Source organism: Amblyomma mixtum, chromosome 3 (genome assembly GCF_055824585.1).
Source record: "Amblyomma mixtum isolate Tamu chromosome 3, ASM5582458v1, whole genome shotgun sequence".
Lineage (NCBI taxonomy): Eukaryota > Metazoa > Arthropoda > Arachnida > Ixodida > Ixodidae > Amblyomma > Amblyomma mixtum.
In genome coordinates this window covers 399,622,297-399,637,467 of record NC_143014.1, presented here as the reverse complement: position 1 = coordinate 399,637,467, position 15,171 = coordinate 399,622,297, and positions in this window count along the sequence as shown.

Genomic DNA, 15,171 nt, shown 5'->3' with positions numbered 1-15,171 from the left:
TGTGCTTACGTTGGCTGATCTAAATCTTGCGTTCCAAATGGACGGAAAACAAGAGACTCGTCTTCAGCAGCTAAAATGCAAACAGGATGGATTGGTTGCCGCGGAGGTTGAGTGCGAAGAAGCGTTTGGTGAGGTATGCGCAGAGCCAGAGGCTGCTGACTGTATTGTGTATTACCTGACTGGGTTTATGTGCAGAAAAATGTTGAAGGGTTGTTGAAGAAACTGAGGTCCATGCTCAGCCTGAAAGCATACTTGTGCAATGTACGACAAGAGGTGGGCTCCTGCAGCCAAATCTCAGGATTTTTTCTTTGCTGCAGATCGCTGAAAAAGAATTTCAGCAAAATGCCACACAGATGAATGCGTATGAGGTAATAATTGAAGCAATGCTAGCAAAGCATACATTCTCGTTCCCATGTGAGGAGCATAAAGAACATATGATGGCAAATTTGTTGCACTATTACATTGCTATGCGAATGACGCAGGTCTGCAGACAAAAATTGACTCGAAAGTGAAAATGCAACATCTTAGGAAGCTTTCAAAGCTTGCCTAGAATGCCAAACACCTTGAAAAGCACTGCAGTCCGGAATTTAGGTTTGGTTTGGTTTATGGGGGTATAACGTCCCAAAGTGGCTCAGGCTATGAGGGACGCCGTAGTGAAGGGCTCCGGAAATTTCGGCTACCTGTGGTTCTTTAACGTGCCCTGACATCACACAATACACGGGCCTCTAAAATTTCGCCTTCAACGAAATTCGGCCGCCGATGTGATATTGTGCTGGCGACGTCTGCATGAATGTGAAAAATAAAATCCGTCTTGTTGTGTAGCCGGTTGTTTTATGAGACATTTCGAGAGCATGATCATGGAAGACAGTTGGGCTAGTTGGTGCGAATTCGTTAATGACTGCGACATTGCAACTAGCGTGGAAACACAAGGACAGCGACACAAGAAACCGACGGGACAGCACGCTAGACTTCAACTGACGTTTTAATGCACACATAACAGATTTTTACACTTCTATTCGGCGCATGCTCAGAAGACTGTACCCCCGCCCCCTTCTCTTTATCACGAAGCAGGTTGTCAAGCAAACAGTAAAGATTTAAACCAAATTGACGCGCAAGTTTTTCGACAGATAGATTAACTCTTTTCTCGTGAGGGCTACTGAGGGTGTGCTCACGCACTTGTCCCCTGCCTTATCAATGCAAAATGCTTCAAATATCTCCCTATCACTCTGCCTATGAAGCCGCCTCAGCACTTTCGTGTGGCTAAAGAGTGGAACGCATTTTTCTTCATTTCCGCCTGTTGTTTTGACTTCGCATTTGCGGCAATGTGCGGCCAAATGGCCCCCCGCCATCAGAGCTGCGACTGTAGTCCGGTGTTTTCGTAGCCTTTCGTTCAGGCACTGGCCTGTTTGGCCAATATAACATTTACCACAGGTCAGTGGGATAAGATACACCACACCGATGGTGCAGTTCACAAACCGCCTGGCGTGTTTTGTTGCGCAGGTTTTTGCCTGGTAAGCATTGTTGACCATTCGGCACATCCTAGACAGCTTTTGTGGGGCAGTCAACACGACAGGGATGCCGCACTTTCCCGCGGCCTTTTTGAGGCGATGGGACAAGTTGTGCACGTAGGGCACAGGCACCGGACGTCCCCGCGGGCCGTCTTAGTGTTGAGCAGAGTGTTGAGCAGCAAGTGCTCCGTCTGCGTAGCGCTGGCTTCCCTGACAGCATACTGGCGTCTGTCGCTGAGAGCCTTATTAAAGAGCTCCGACAGGGACGCAAGACAGCAGGCTGCTGCAATGACGGCCCGCGGGGACGTCCGGTGCCTGTGCCCTACGTGCACAACTTGTCCCATCGCCTCAAAAAGGCCGCGGGAAAGTGCGGCATCCCTGTCGTGTTGACTGCCCCACAAAAGCTGTCTAGGATGTGCCGAATGGTCAACAATGCTTACCAGGCAAAAACCTGCGCAACAAAACACGCCAGGCGGTTTGTGAACTGCACCATCGGTGTGGTGTATCTTATCCCACTGACCTGTGGTAAATGTTATATTGGCCAAACAGGCCAGTGCCTGAACGAAAGGCTACGAAAACACCGGACTACAGTCGCAGCTCTGATGGCGGGGGGCCATTTGGCCGCACATTGCCGCAAATGCGAAGTCAAAACAACAGGCGGAAATGAAGAAAAATGCGTTCCACTCTTTAGCCACACGAGAGTGCTGAGGCGGCTTCATAGGCAGGGTGATAGGGAGATATTTGAAGCATTTTGCATTGATAAGGCAGGGGACAAGTGCGTGAGCACACCCTCAGTAGCCCTCACGAGAAAAGAGTTAATCTATCTGTCGAAAAACTTGCGCGTCAATTTGGTTTAAATCTTTACTGTTTGCTTGACAACCTGCTTCGTGATAAAGAGAAGGGGGCGGGGGTACAGTCTTCTGAGCATGCGCCGAATAGAAGTGCAAAAATCTGTTATGTGTGCATTAAAACGTCAGTTGAAGTCTAGCGTGCTGTCCCGTCGGTTTCTTGTGTCGCTGTCCTTGTGTTTCCACGCTAGTTGCAATGTCGCAGTCATTAACGATTTCGAGAGCACGGCCTTCAAACTTTACTTCGCGTGCCTGTACGCTTGTGGCGGCAAAGCAGAGGTGTAGACAGTGCATTTCAGGAACACGCGGCAGCCCGCAGTTTGCGTGGGGCCACTATTTTCGCGCAGATATGGAATTGGAAAGCCAGCATCTACGTGAGCCATAATGCCCGACACAAAACCAAGCGGGAACCAGCGATCACCTTCCGTTATCGGAAGCTAGCATATTTGACATGCGTGACTAGGATTTATTGACATCTTAATAGCGCGTATTTGGAAATTTCTTTCTAAGAATTCTGCATTTCGCACAAGCCATTTTGTTTTTCGTTTGTACAAGCTGAGCTCTAGTAAACACGCGGGCGATTCCACTGTGGTCGATATATTGGACGTTTACGAGTATCAAAGCACGCTTAGGTATGGATAGCATTTCTAAGCTGAAATAATCATGATCATATACCTAAGCTTACTTCCAAAGGCTTGCCGGACGTTTAGTATAGTATACAGACATATATCGGGCCATTTACTTGTCATTCTTACGTGCGTGTGAATGTTTGTGGAGGTCCGCGCGCCGCGTCGGGTGCTACGGTTGACCCCCCAACGATCCACGCCATCTGCCGAGAGAGGCGTAAACTACGAGAAAAAAAGTCGCCGGCGCGGCAGCCGCGTTCAGACACCTAGTCTGTTTCTTCCACCGTGGTCTCCACTGTCTGAAATCAACTGCCAAGGTCAAGGTCAGCTACCAAATGCTCGTAGTCATATGATCACGTCGCCATACTACCATAGCTGGGGCCATGCCATCACGCAGTTAAGTTCGGTTGGACCGTGTGAGGCATTGGAAGTAATTGTCCAAGTGCTGCCCCCTGTCTCAAATGACACCCTACTCTGATGACGTCAGTGGGCAGAAGGGGCGAGCTTGAAGGCTGGCGCTTCTGCCCACTGACGTCACCGGGGCAAGGGGTGCGCTGTGATGAGTGTCACCCTTAGCGGATGCGAGCTACTGCGAGCACCACGTTTTATAAATTAATTTGAAATTATAGGGTGAACACAGAGCTTTAAAATTTGATGAATACCTAAAAAGGCCACCTCTAGAGATCTGTTGCACAAGAATATGTCCATCAAAATCATTTCAGGGTCCCTTTAATTTCGGCTTGATTATCTGAGACAGTGTAGGTCATTGTCACTTCCACATCAAAATCGGAAGTTGTACCACGAGTAGTAGACCTCTCGGTCTGAAACCCAGTATATGATTTTGGTAGCGTTTCATCTCGTCAACTTTTTATTATCAAAGCTACTTTTGGTTCTTGCGAGCTGAAGGGCGAGTGACCACACAACTGTGTTCTACATATGCACCCTGGGTTATTCTGCCTTCACAACATTTACCTATGTATAAGTTGATAACAGAGCAGTGGCTAAAATAAAAATTTCTGCTGATCATGATTTTAATACCTTAATAGCAAACAAAAACTACTCCTTTTTCGATCTTAAGGTGGCAGTTTGCTCCAGACTTTCCTGTTCTGATCCTATGCCCTTTTACAGCAGTCGCTCCCACCATCGAGCCCTTCGCAGGTATTTAACGTTCTCTGTCTCAGTTCTCACTCTTTTTAGCGTCATCAGAGAGCCGTTAAAATGATTTATCGTTCCACACTTCTCGCTGAGGCATCCGTAAGAAGGTGTAACTGACCACTCCTGTTTTACGCACGGATGAAACTTGCGAACCGGTAGTCGCTGTAAATCGTCAAAAACCCAATATTTTTCCTCTGACGTTAGCAAGAATCAAGCCTAGAATATTTTATGAAGAAAAATCACATTAATGACAATGAGCTCTTGCTTTAGCCCTTTCCCTTTGTTTTTGAAATTTTTCTGAAGTTCTTTATAAAAATAACTTTAAAGTCCATTACCTGATATCGCTTCACTCCAGTGGCAAGAAGAGTCAAAACCAAGTTTGAATGAAAAAATGTCATCACCATCGTCAGCCTGACTACTGCAGGGCAAAAGCCTTTCCCCTGTATCTCCAATTAACGGTGTCCTGTGCCAGCTGAGGCATTCCTATCCCAGCAAACTTCTTAATCTTATCCGCGCACCTAACTTTCTACCGCCCCCTGCTATGCTTGCCTTCTGTTGAAAACCAGTCCGTTAGTCTTAAGGCAAGATAACCACCGTTATCTTGCCTTCGCATTGCATGCCCTACTCAAGCCCATTCCTTCCTCTTGATTTCGACTAGGATGTCATTATACCGCGTTTGTTCTGTGAAATACTCTGCCGTCTTCCTGTCTCATAACGTTACACTGATCAATTTCCTTTCCATAGCTCTTTGCGTTAACTTGATGCGTTGTCTTTACGTTGAACCCTTTTCCTTAACCATCACGTTTCTGCCCCATAGGTGAGCACACTAAGCTACAGCTGTCGTATACTTTTCTCTTGAGGGATAATCGCCAACAGCCATTCATGGTCTGAGAGAACCTGTAATATGAGATGCACCCCATCCTTATTGTTCTAGTTACTTCGCTCACGCAATTCGGGTCTGCGATCACTTCTTGCCTTAAGTAGACGTATTCCCTTGCGACTTCCAGCACCTCGCTGCCAATTCTGAATTGCTGTTGCCTTCCAATACTGTTCAACATTATTTTGGTTGACTGCATGTTAAGTTTTGCCCCCCCCCCCCGTTCTTCTCTGCCTCTCTAACTCATTTAACATGCTTTGCAGTTCATCTCCTGGGTGACTTAGTAAAGCAATGTCATCAGTAAATTGTAGATTACTAAGGTATTCTCCATTAACTCTTATCCCCAACTGTTCCCAATCCAGGCCTCTTAATACCTCCTGTAAACAGGTGGTGAAAAGCATTGGCGAGATCGTGCCTCCCTGCTTGGCACCCTTCCTTTTTGGAATTTTATTCCTGGCGTTATGGAGGAAGTGAAGCATTACAGGCTGTTCTCTTTTCAAGGTCTTTCTTTCAACATGATGAAGGTGTTCGAGCGGCCGCACCTTTGCTCAGAACGTGTCCTTAAATATGTTCTTCGGCACATGTTTCGCCAGGGATAAGTCATTTTCGCCACTGTGGTCCTTTAGACGAAAGATGGCAATGGCAATGGCACTACCATACATAACAATTTTTTTTTCATTTTCCAAATTTTAGAATTTGCGTGAACAGTATCGTAGGAGAGGAAATTATTTTGCTGACTTTTGGCAGCAGCGACGACCAGCAGCAGACTGCTCCTAAGCCCATACGTTTTCTTTGCTGCACATTTCAGCCCTCGCATCTGCGAGTTCACTCAAGCCCGAACCGCTTCCTCGTGACTACCACGTGACCAGTCCAGCCCGGCTATCTCAGAAACCTGCGCATCGGTGGACTTTGCTATCTGCATCAACGATCGACTAATACATCTGAAGGCAGAGTATATAAAAACTCTGTGCCCTGATCCAGTCCTCACTTGGCAGCAGCGACGACAAGCAGCGGACTGCGCCTAAGCCCCACCGTTTTCTTCGCTGCAGGTTAGTTGCAAACATAACAATTCGTAGCCGCTTACGTGCACTTACGTAGTCGCTGCTGCCAATTTTGGGCCTATTGTGACATGTACGAAAGATAGGTGAGGAATTCGCCTGAATTTTCCAAATTTAAAGAGGAATGTCGATAAGAAATGAAAGCATCCGCTTAACTATTCGAAAGAGATATGCGAACCGTAGTTCGTGAACTGCGCAACGAACAAAAAAGCATAGTCGAGAGTCTTGAAAACTCGCAGGCCGACACTGATGACCTGAATAAAAGGCTAGATGCCGAGACTGCAAAGAATGCCAAGTTGAAAGATGAAAATGGTGCACTTCTAAGTTAAAGGTGAAACACTGGAAAAAAAGAACATGGAGCTTGAAAAAAAGGTGGTACATGTCAAGCAGATTGAAGGTATTGGAAAACACGAGGAATAAAGCGTCCCTGACATCGTCTCTCAGAATGGCACTGCTATTATAGAACCAATCAACGAAAAAAATTGAAACCTGCCATCATGCGCCTGCGCGGAATTCCACTGCAACAAACATGATTTTCAAATTTAAGTCCCGAGCGAAGCGTGTCCAAGTTCTGATGACGACAAGAAAGCTTCGGCTAACTAACTAAGACGCCGGTATAGACAGCAAGAATCCCATATATATATATATATATAAGCGAGCATCTCTACCCAACCCTGAAACGTCTTTTTGGTCTTTGGGAACGCCATATAAAAAAACAAGCTTGAATTCCAGTCGAAAGCCGTATGGCCCTTGAATGGTGGGATGTACGAAAAGAAAACTGAAACCTCGCCAACGGTACGCATCGCTGACGTAATCGATCTTGAAAAGATATGTTAATGATCAGCATAATGCTCCTGTGCCACTACATTTTTTGTCAAGATAGCTTACCACGAGCTTAGTGTCCCTAAGTACATAAAGCCCGGCAATATTAAGCATGCGCCTGTACTGCACCTAAATGCGCGCACGGTTCTTAACAAAACAGATGACATAGATGATTTTGGGGCCGTTTTTATTCAAATCGAATGTTATAGTGATTGCTGAAAGAGGGCACAATAATAGTTGTCATATGCTTGGATTTGGCGGATCCAAGAAACTTTTCCTGAATCGCGCTAATCAGCGTGGAGGTAACCAGCGAATCGCATACACTGCAGCAACTCAAAACTATTCCTTGATTCCGAGTTTCTGTCAAGTTACTGATGATTCTGAGATTTTGACCCTTCAGCGGCATTTGGAAACCTTCGTTGCAGTATACCGTCTGCCTCATGGAAATGTCCAGCTATTCCTGCCATTATTTGCTAGCATTCTGGATTATATCTCTACAGATAACTTTTGCTTTATATGTGCTGGTGATTTTAATATAAACGTGTTAGAAAACACCAGTAGTGTTCTCGATCTTAACATCATGCCAAATGCTTCTGGTTTACTAAAACTGGTCAAAACGCCAACCCGCATAACACGTTCTACAGCGCCATTGATTGATTTGCTAATTACAAATACTGACGCACCCGTTTGTCATTCTGGCACCATAGCGTCGTATATACGCGACCACTGTCCCGTTTTTTTATGATATATGCTACGAATCAGAGACCGAAAATGATCCGCCCTGACCGCTTTCTGTTCCAGTGTGTTATCGGAAATAGCCCTGGAATCTAAACAAGAAATCCCGCAGCATGACTGGTCGTTTGTATTACGAATACCCCGGTGAAAATTATTAAACTATTAAAAAAAAATAAAAAAACGGTGGGTAGCTCTGTTTCACTCATAAATGATAAAGAGAAAAATAAACTTGATAATGCATTTCTTCCCAAACGATCTCCGTTGGCATTGCAGGAATTTAAAACGCTTAAAAACTAAAGAGTGAACATTAGCGAGTGAAAACAGCATATTATAACATTTTTACTGATAAAAGAAGCATGCTACCGGACGCCGCATGGAAGGTTATAAACCCTGTGCTAGGGCATCAACGGAATGCATTTGCCACCTGAAAACATAACACTCAATAACCGAGATATTTCTGGTCAAGAACTGGTCAAAAAAGTATTCTGGGTCCTCTGTTATTCGGGGTTTATATCAATGATATCGTCAGTATTTACCAAACAGCTAAAATTATCATTTATGCTGATGGTAGTACTATAATGTTCTCCGCACCTGACATGAACACTTAAGCAACAAAATGCAATAGCGTACTTTCCAAGCTGTCCTCCTGGTCGCAATCCAATCATATTACTATTAATGCAAAAAGACAAAGATAATTTACAGAACTAGAAATAGGGCTCTTAATCTGCACAATACTATTACGTTTTAAGAAAAACGTATTCACATTGTCGAAGATCGTAAAATACCAGGCGTAACAATTTCCTCACACCTTACTTAGGACCTGTACATAACGCAGGTGTACAAGAAACATTCAGCCATCACTGCCTGTTCACTGCTTGTTGTGCCCGTTCAAATAGAAGTGCAAATTTACAAAACGTTGCCTTTTTTACATCTTAATTATTGTAGCCTAGTCTGACTCACAACAACTAAACAAAATATTCAGGGACTATATGTTTGCAAAACAACGTTGTTCGTATAATCGCTAACATACCATATTTTGCGTCGACAGGAGCCTCACTTCAAAAATACGGATTTATAAAGATTGATCGCCAACACATATATCGCATTCTATCTTCTTTTCAAACGACTTCCACAGAGCTGAATTTTTTTTAATCTTGGCCAGTTGCCTCACAGCTGGTGTTAATCACGCACGTACACGCAGCGCAGACCTGTGGCTTGTGCCTCATTTTCACACTAATTACAAGCTACAAACGTTGCACTACCCTCTTCCTGCCCTTTTCCTACCCTTCCTACCCTCTTCCGCCGGAACACTCACCGAATACCGTCAATACGCATAATGAGACTGACCACATACAGCGCGAAATCGCAGTCTTAAAAGCTGCCAACATCGACACCAAAAACCGTATGCGCCGCAACAACTTGCTTTTCTTGGGCCTTGACGACACAAACACCGAAACATGGACCGAATCGGAGAACAAAATTGTCCAACTTTGCGCAGATCACCTTGACCTTCAACTCGACCGGAGTAGCATCGAACGTGCCCACCGTATTGGAAGTCATTCCGACGACAAAAAACGCCCCATCATCGTAAAGTTTGTACAGTTTAAAACGAAAGAGAACATTCTTTCCCAAGGGCGTAAACTTATAGGGACGAACTTCGCCATAAGAGAAGACTTTGAATTTCCCACGCGCAAAGCACGTTCGAAGCTGCTCGAGTTCATAAGACCAAAAAATGTGCCTTTAAACTTGCTTTCGACAAACTTTATGTAGGCAGTAAATGCTATTATTATAACGCTGACGCTGACAGCGTACTGGAAATCCCAAGCTCAGCAGCTACCGTGCGCAGTAACACTGAATCACCCCCCACAAACACCCAGCGAAGCGATACGTGACGCACCGGCCAACAAGTACTTTCACCCGTCATTATACAGCGTCCATCACTACACCTCGACCTGAATATTGCGTTCACAAACATCCGAAGCGTTATCCCAAAACGCGATAAACTTGAAGGTTGCATTACTGACATTGAAGCGGATGTCGTGCTACTTACTGAAACCTGGCTGAACGAAGATATTAGAGACAGTGAAATATTTTGCCCCTCCCTTAACTTCACAATATACCGGCATGACAGGAAAAACAAAAAAGGCGGAGGCGTCCTCATAGCTATCGAGAACACCTTTTTATCTTCTCACATCTCTAATGACGACACTCTTGAACTCACGTGGGCATCCGTGAATGACAGGGCAAAGAAAGTCGTTTTTGGTATTTGCTATCGACCACCTGATAGTGATTCATCCTTCTGCGAAGCGCTGTGCCTTGCTTTGAACAACATCAAAGATAAATTTCCAAATTCTCCCATCTATTTATTCGGCGATTTCAACTTCCCTAACATCAGCTGGCCCTTACTCTCAGTGCTTAATAGATCACCTTCCCACGAATCAAAACGCTTCCTTGATCTAACACTTGACTTCAACCTACACCAAGTCATTACATGCCCCACAAGAGGAAGTAACATTCTTGACCTACTTCTGACAACCTCCCCCGATGACGTTAAAGGCATCACCATGTTACCAGCCATTAGCGATCACAAACTAATTCACATCCGCCTATCATTGCCCATCACAAAGCGGTCCCCAACGCAAAAGATAATAACCGACTACAAAAGGGCTAATTTCAATGCCATCAACCACGCACTATCAGAATTTTATAACTCTTTTGTGAAATCTTATAATGCTCGCTCGGTCAGTGCCAACTGGGAACTTTTTAAATCTACAATGCTAACACTGAAAAACCTACACATTCCGTCCTTCCTTGTAAAATCCGATTGTAACAACAAATGGTTCAATAGAGACTTCAAAAGAATTCTTAATCGGAAAAAGCGTCTTTACCGTAAGGCTAACTTGCATAACCTGCCTGAATCATGGAAACGATACCATCTATGCGCAAAAGAATATAATGAAAAATTGGTCTCCGCTAAACTGAAGTTTTTTTCTTCCGACTTACATTCTATCCTCCAAAAAAACCCTAATAAATTCTGGCGTATTCTCTCCCCTAAACTCCGATCCTCTAGAATTGAGCTTCTTGACGCTGACCGTGAGCCCATAAACAGCAATGAGTGCGCAGAAATTCTAAATAAATACTTCTGTTCAGTGTTCTCCTCAGCAACTAGCAGTCCAAGTTTTTTGCCAGCCACCTCAGCATTACCCATGTCCCAAATCACAATCACACCGGCAGGAATAGCAACCTTAATCAGTTCTCCCAAAACTTCATCATCGGCTGGCTGTGACAATATAAACAGCAAACTCCTGAAAAATACTAGTTCAGTCTCAAGCTTAATCCTGCATCTAATTTTTACCCAATCATTGGAATCCGGCGAAGTCCCCGACGACTGGAAGATAGCTGAAATCATTCCGATATTCAAGAAAGGTGACCGCACAAATCCGTCCAACTATCGCCCCATTTCCTTGACCAGCATTCCTTCAAAATTACTCGAACATGTTATATCGTCTAACTTAATGAGCCATCTAGACTCAATTAACTTCTTTTATCCCCACCAACACGGTTTTCGAAAACACTATTCCTGTGAAACCCAATTGGCCGAATTCACTCATGACATCCTACACTTTATGGACAATAACCTTCAAATAGACGCCGTTTTTTTAGATTTTTCGAAATCATTCGACCGTGTTCCTCACTCGCACCTGCTCGCAAAACTCTCCTCCCTAGGCATTCCTGGTAACCTAATAACCTGGATCGATCATTTCTTAAACGGGCGCATGCAATTCACTTCATGCAATGGTTACCGCTCACCCCTTACCGATGTATCATCAGGTGTCCCCCAGGGCAAGGGCGTCCGCAGAATTTTTTGCAGGGGGGGGGGCCCCATTGGTTGTTGGCGCCGGAGGGGGGGGGGTATGTTCGTAGCAAAAAGGCACTATTTGCGGAGTAAATTTATTTATTTATATACAAATAAAATAAATAAGTAAAATACACACATGAAAGAAAAATTACAAACAGCAAATTAAAGCGAGGCTAGGAGAGATACATTGGAGTTTATCAACGAAGAAACAATTAAAATTAATAAAAATGCAAAAAGATACTATCACTTCGTGGAGAAGAGTGCTCAGTCTTGCTGCATACGGGTTCTCGACACACCCGGATTGATGACAAGCACACAGCACAATATGTTCACAAACACGCAACGACAGTCACTCAGTCAGTCTTCCTTGAACAGAAACTGTAGACGCCTCGGATTTTTCTGGGCGAATTGCGTGATGACACTGGTGATAAATTCATTTCTGTGCTTCATTACACGCTCTAGGTGCACACTCATCATACAAAGGCCGTCCAGTCTGTCGTTTGTCATCGTTGAGCGTAGCCACGTTTTCACTCTCCTCATTGTACTGAAGGAGCGTTCGACCGTACAGGTAGTAACTGGCAAAGCCAGAGCCACCTCAATGGCTTTTGCAACACCAGGGAAGAATGTCTTGGCCTGATGTAGAAGCTCGCAGTAAGTTATTTCTGATGGGTCCCCAGTTTTGTTGCACCACATCTCGTACCAAGAGATGGCCTCTTCCTTGAAGTTGTCGATGCCGTAAAAGCACTGGAGTTCTTCGGCGAGAACAGCGAACTCAACACGGCTCAAGTGCTTCATTTTTGATGGATGCAGCTGGAGAAGTTTGAAGCTCCTCTCATTGCTTTCAGAAAAGCGCCGAGCTAAAGAAGCAGTGAGGGAGTCCAAGTACGGCACATATATTGCCACACGGTAGTATTCCTCTGGCGACTGAATCCCGTAGTTGTCTCGGTGGGCCTGACGAGAGACTTGTCTTGGTACAGATATCACCACATTTAAGTGATTGGCTGCCTCCCTTGCTGCATTCATGATGTTAGAGAACTCCTCTACAGCGTTTGTCCGGTGGCCGCGAAAAATACGTTGTAGCTCAGTGATGTGGCCATGCACAGAATGGAAGTCCATGAATACACCTTGCAGAATGTTCATAGCTGGTTCGAGCCGAGCGCTGTACTTCGCTACAATATGCAAGCAGACGATGAAAGATGAGCTTGTTGTTGCGCAGTAGAGGATGTGAGCTCGTTGTCTAGTTGCAGCGTTCGAGCATGATTCCGTGGACGCGAGCTGCTCGAGTGCTTCGACTATGGCCACGTAATGCTGAGAGAAGATCCTAATAGACTTGTACTTTGCAGACCATCTTGTCTCACACAGCATCGGAATGTTGGGCACCAATTTTCTCCGGAGCACGCTCTCGCGGAAGAAGTTTATGGTTTGTTTGATTATCCCAATTGTGTTTCGAATTTCAGAGACGTCGTTCAAATCGTTGATGACGAGATTTAGTTTGTGACTTGCACAGTGGAAAAATAGTGCCTTCGGGAACTGTTTTTGTATAATTTTGTTCACTCCAGCTTCTTTTCCAGCCATTGTAGAGCATCCATCGTACCCCTGTCCAACGAGGTTCGAAAGAATCAGTCCGACATTCGTCAAAAGCTTCAAGATTGCCGCGGCGATGCAAGCGGAGTTTAATTGCTCCAGCTCTACAAATCCCAAAAACTGCTCTCGAACGCACACTTCGACTTCCGCCTTGTCAATAAAGCGAACGCCTATAGACATCTGCTCTTTTCCTGAAATATCTGCAGTTTCGTCAGCAAGAACGGAAAAAGCAAACGCTTTGTTAGTTTCGGTAACTATCTGCTCTCTCAGGATGTCGCCACAGATTGTGATGATCTCGTTCTGGACGCGGACAGAAGTGTACTTGGCATTGCCAGCAGAAGAAGCGAAGTGCTCCTGAAGTAGAGTATCTCCAGCTTCTACACGAAAGTCAAGCAGATCATTGAAGACTCCACTATCGGACTGCTTGCCGCGAATCGGCAAGTCATGCGTCGCGCAAAAGACAATGGTGAAAACTATTGGAAATAGTTTCCCACGGTTCCTTTCAACTTGCGCGTGCAGTGCTCTGTTCAGCTGCTGTACAACGGGTAGCTGCTTGCCTTTCATCACATCCATAAAGTTCTGTGAGGCCGTCATTGCCTCCTGGTGCCATTGGGATTTTACGTGATCCCTGCACGCCTCGTGCATTTTTCTGTAGTTACTGAAAGCGCGCACGATAAAACTACCTTGAGTACCCCGGTGAACACGCGGAGGAAAAATGACGCAAAAACGACAAAAGGTGCCTTTCGCTGTCGCTGAGTACGCAAGCCAGGGGGCGTAATCTCCCAGCCACTGATGTCGAAAAGGCCTCTTTCCAGGTGTTACATCCTTCTTAAAATCATATGTGACATTTGGCGACCATGGCTTAGTAAGAAGACGTAACTTCAAAAAGTCCGGTATGCCAGTGAGTTTAGCTTTGCCTAGAAACTCTCCTAAGTCATATTCTTGAGGCAAGTTATTTGTTTTCTTGATGTTGTCTCCGGACTTCGATCCCAAGCAAGGAGAAAGGGAATCGTTTCGGCTTACTGCGTGACCGGAGCTCGCTGGTGGAGTTCCTTCCATGGAGACGACGACGCCGGCTACTGTCCGGTGATGAAAGGTTGCATCGCTCTGGTCAAATCCGGACTTGAATCCCAAGAAAGGAGAAATGGAATCATCTCGGCCTGCTGCATCACCTGAACTCACTGTTGACAGAGTCCCTTCCATGGAGTCGACGACATCAGCTACTGTCCGGTGATAAAAGCTTGCATCACTCTGTTCAAATACTACACCGTTGTCACATGTCGCACCAGAATCTGCAGGGGCGCATTTGGATAATGCTTCGTCAGACAACCGCTGACGCTTGAAGAAGCGTCGAATATCCATCATTCGGGACCGCGCGAGACAAAGCTGGCTATGGAGTTCCTCGGGGTTGGTAGTGTTAAAAATATATACACATTGATTGGAAAAACGGTTGAATGCGTACGTTGAAAACAAAAAATGACTATGTATGCAGCGAAAACTTATTTACAAGATAAATGCACGCTCGCAGCTTCATACACCTCGCTCCATCTTGCTCGCGCAACCGCACAGTCGAGTATTTGCACACACACTACTCGCCGCTCGTCGTATTCTCGTCCGCTGTCTTGGTTGTTCTCAGCTTCGTTGACAACCGGCCACTAAAAACACCGAAGCACAAACAAAGAGGCGCGCACACGCAAGGAACGCCGCGCGACTTCCGAGGGGAAGGGACACTCGCCACTCCGGTCGGAAAATTTGTTTTGTGTGTTTTTATGAGGTTCAGAGCCCCAAAACGACTCAGGCTATGAGGGACGGACGGTCTCTTTACCATGCACTGACATCGCACAGTACATGGGCGCTGTTGGGATTTGAGGCCCAGCCAGAGGTGACAGGCGAGCCAGGCAGGCGCCATCGGGCTGCCTTGACCAAAGGCGCTGGTTTCCGGAGAAGACGCAAGGAACGCTGGTGTGGGGGCGCCTCTGGAGACTGCGTCGCCGTGAACAAAAGCAGCTAATCCCCTTTGCCGAAAATTCTGAAAGCGGCGCTTGTACCGAACTGCGCTCTCCCGTGGATCGGAGGAGACAGCGAGCGGCGGCGGCGCC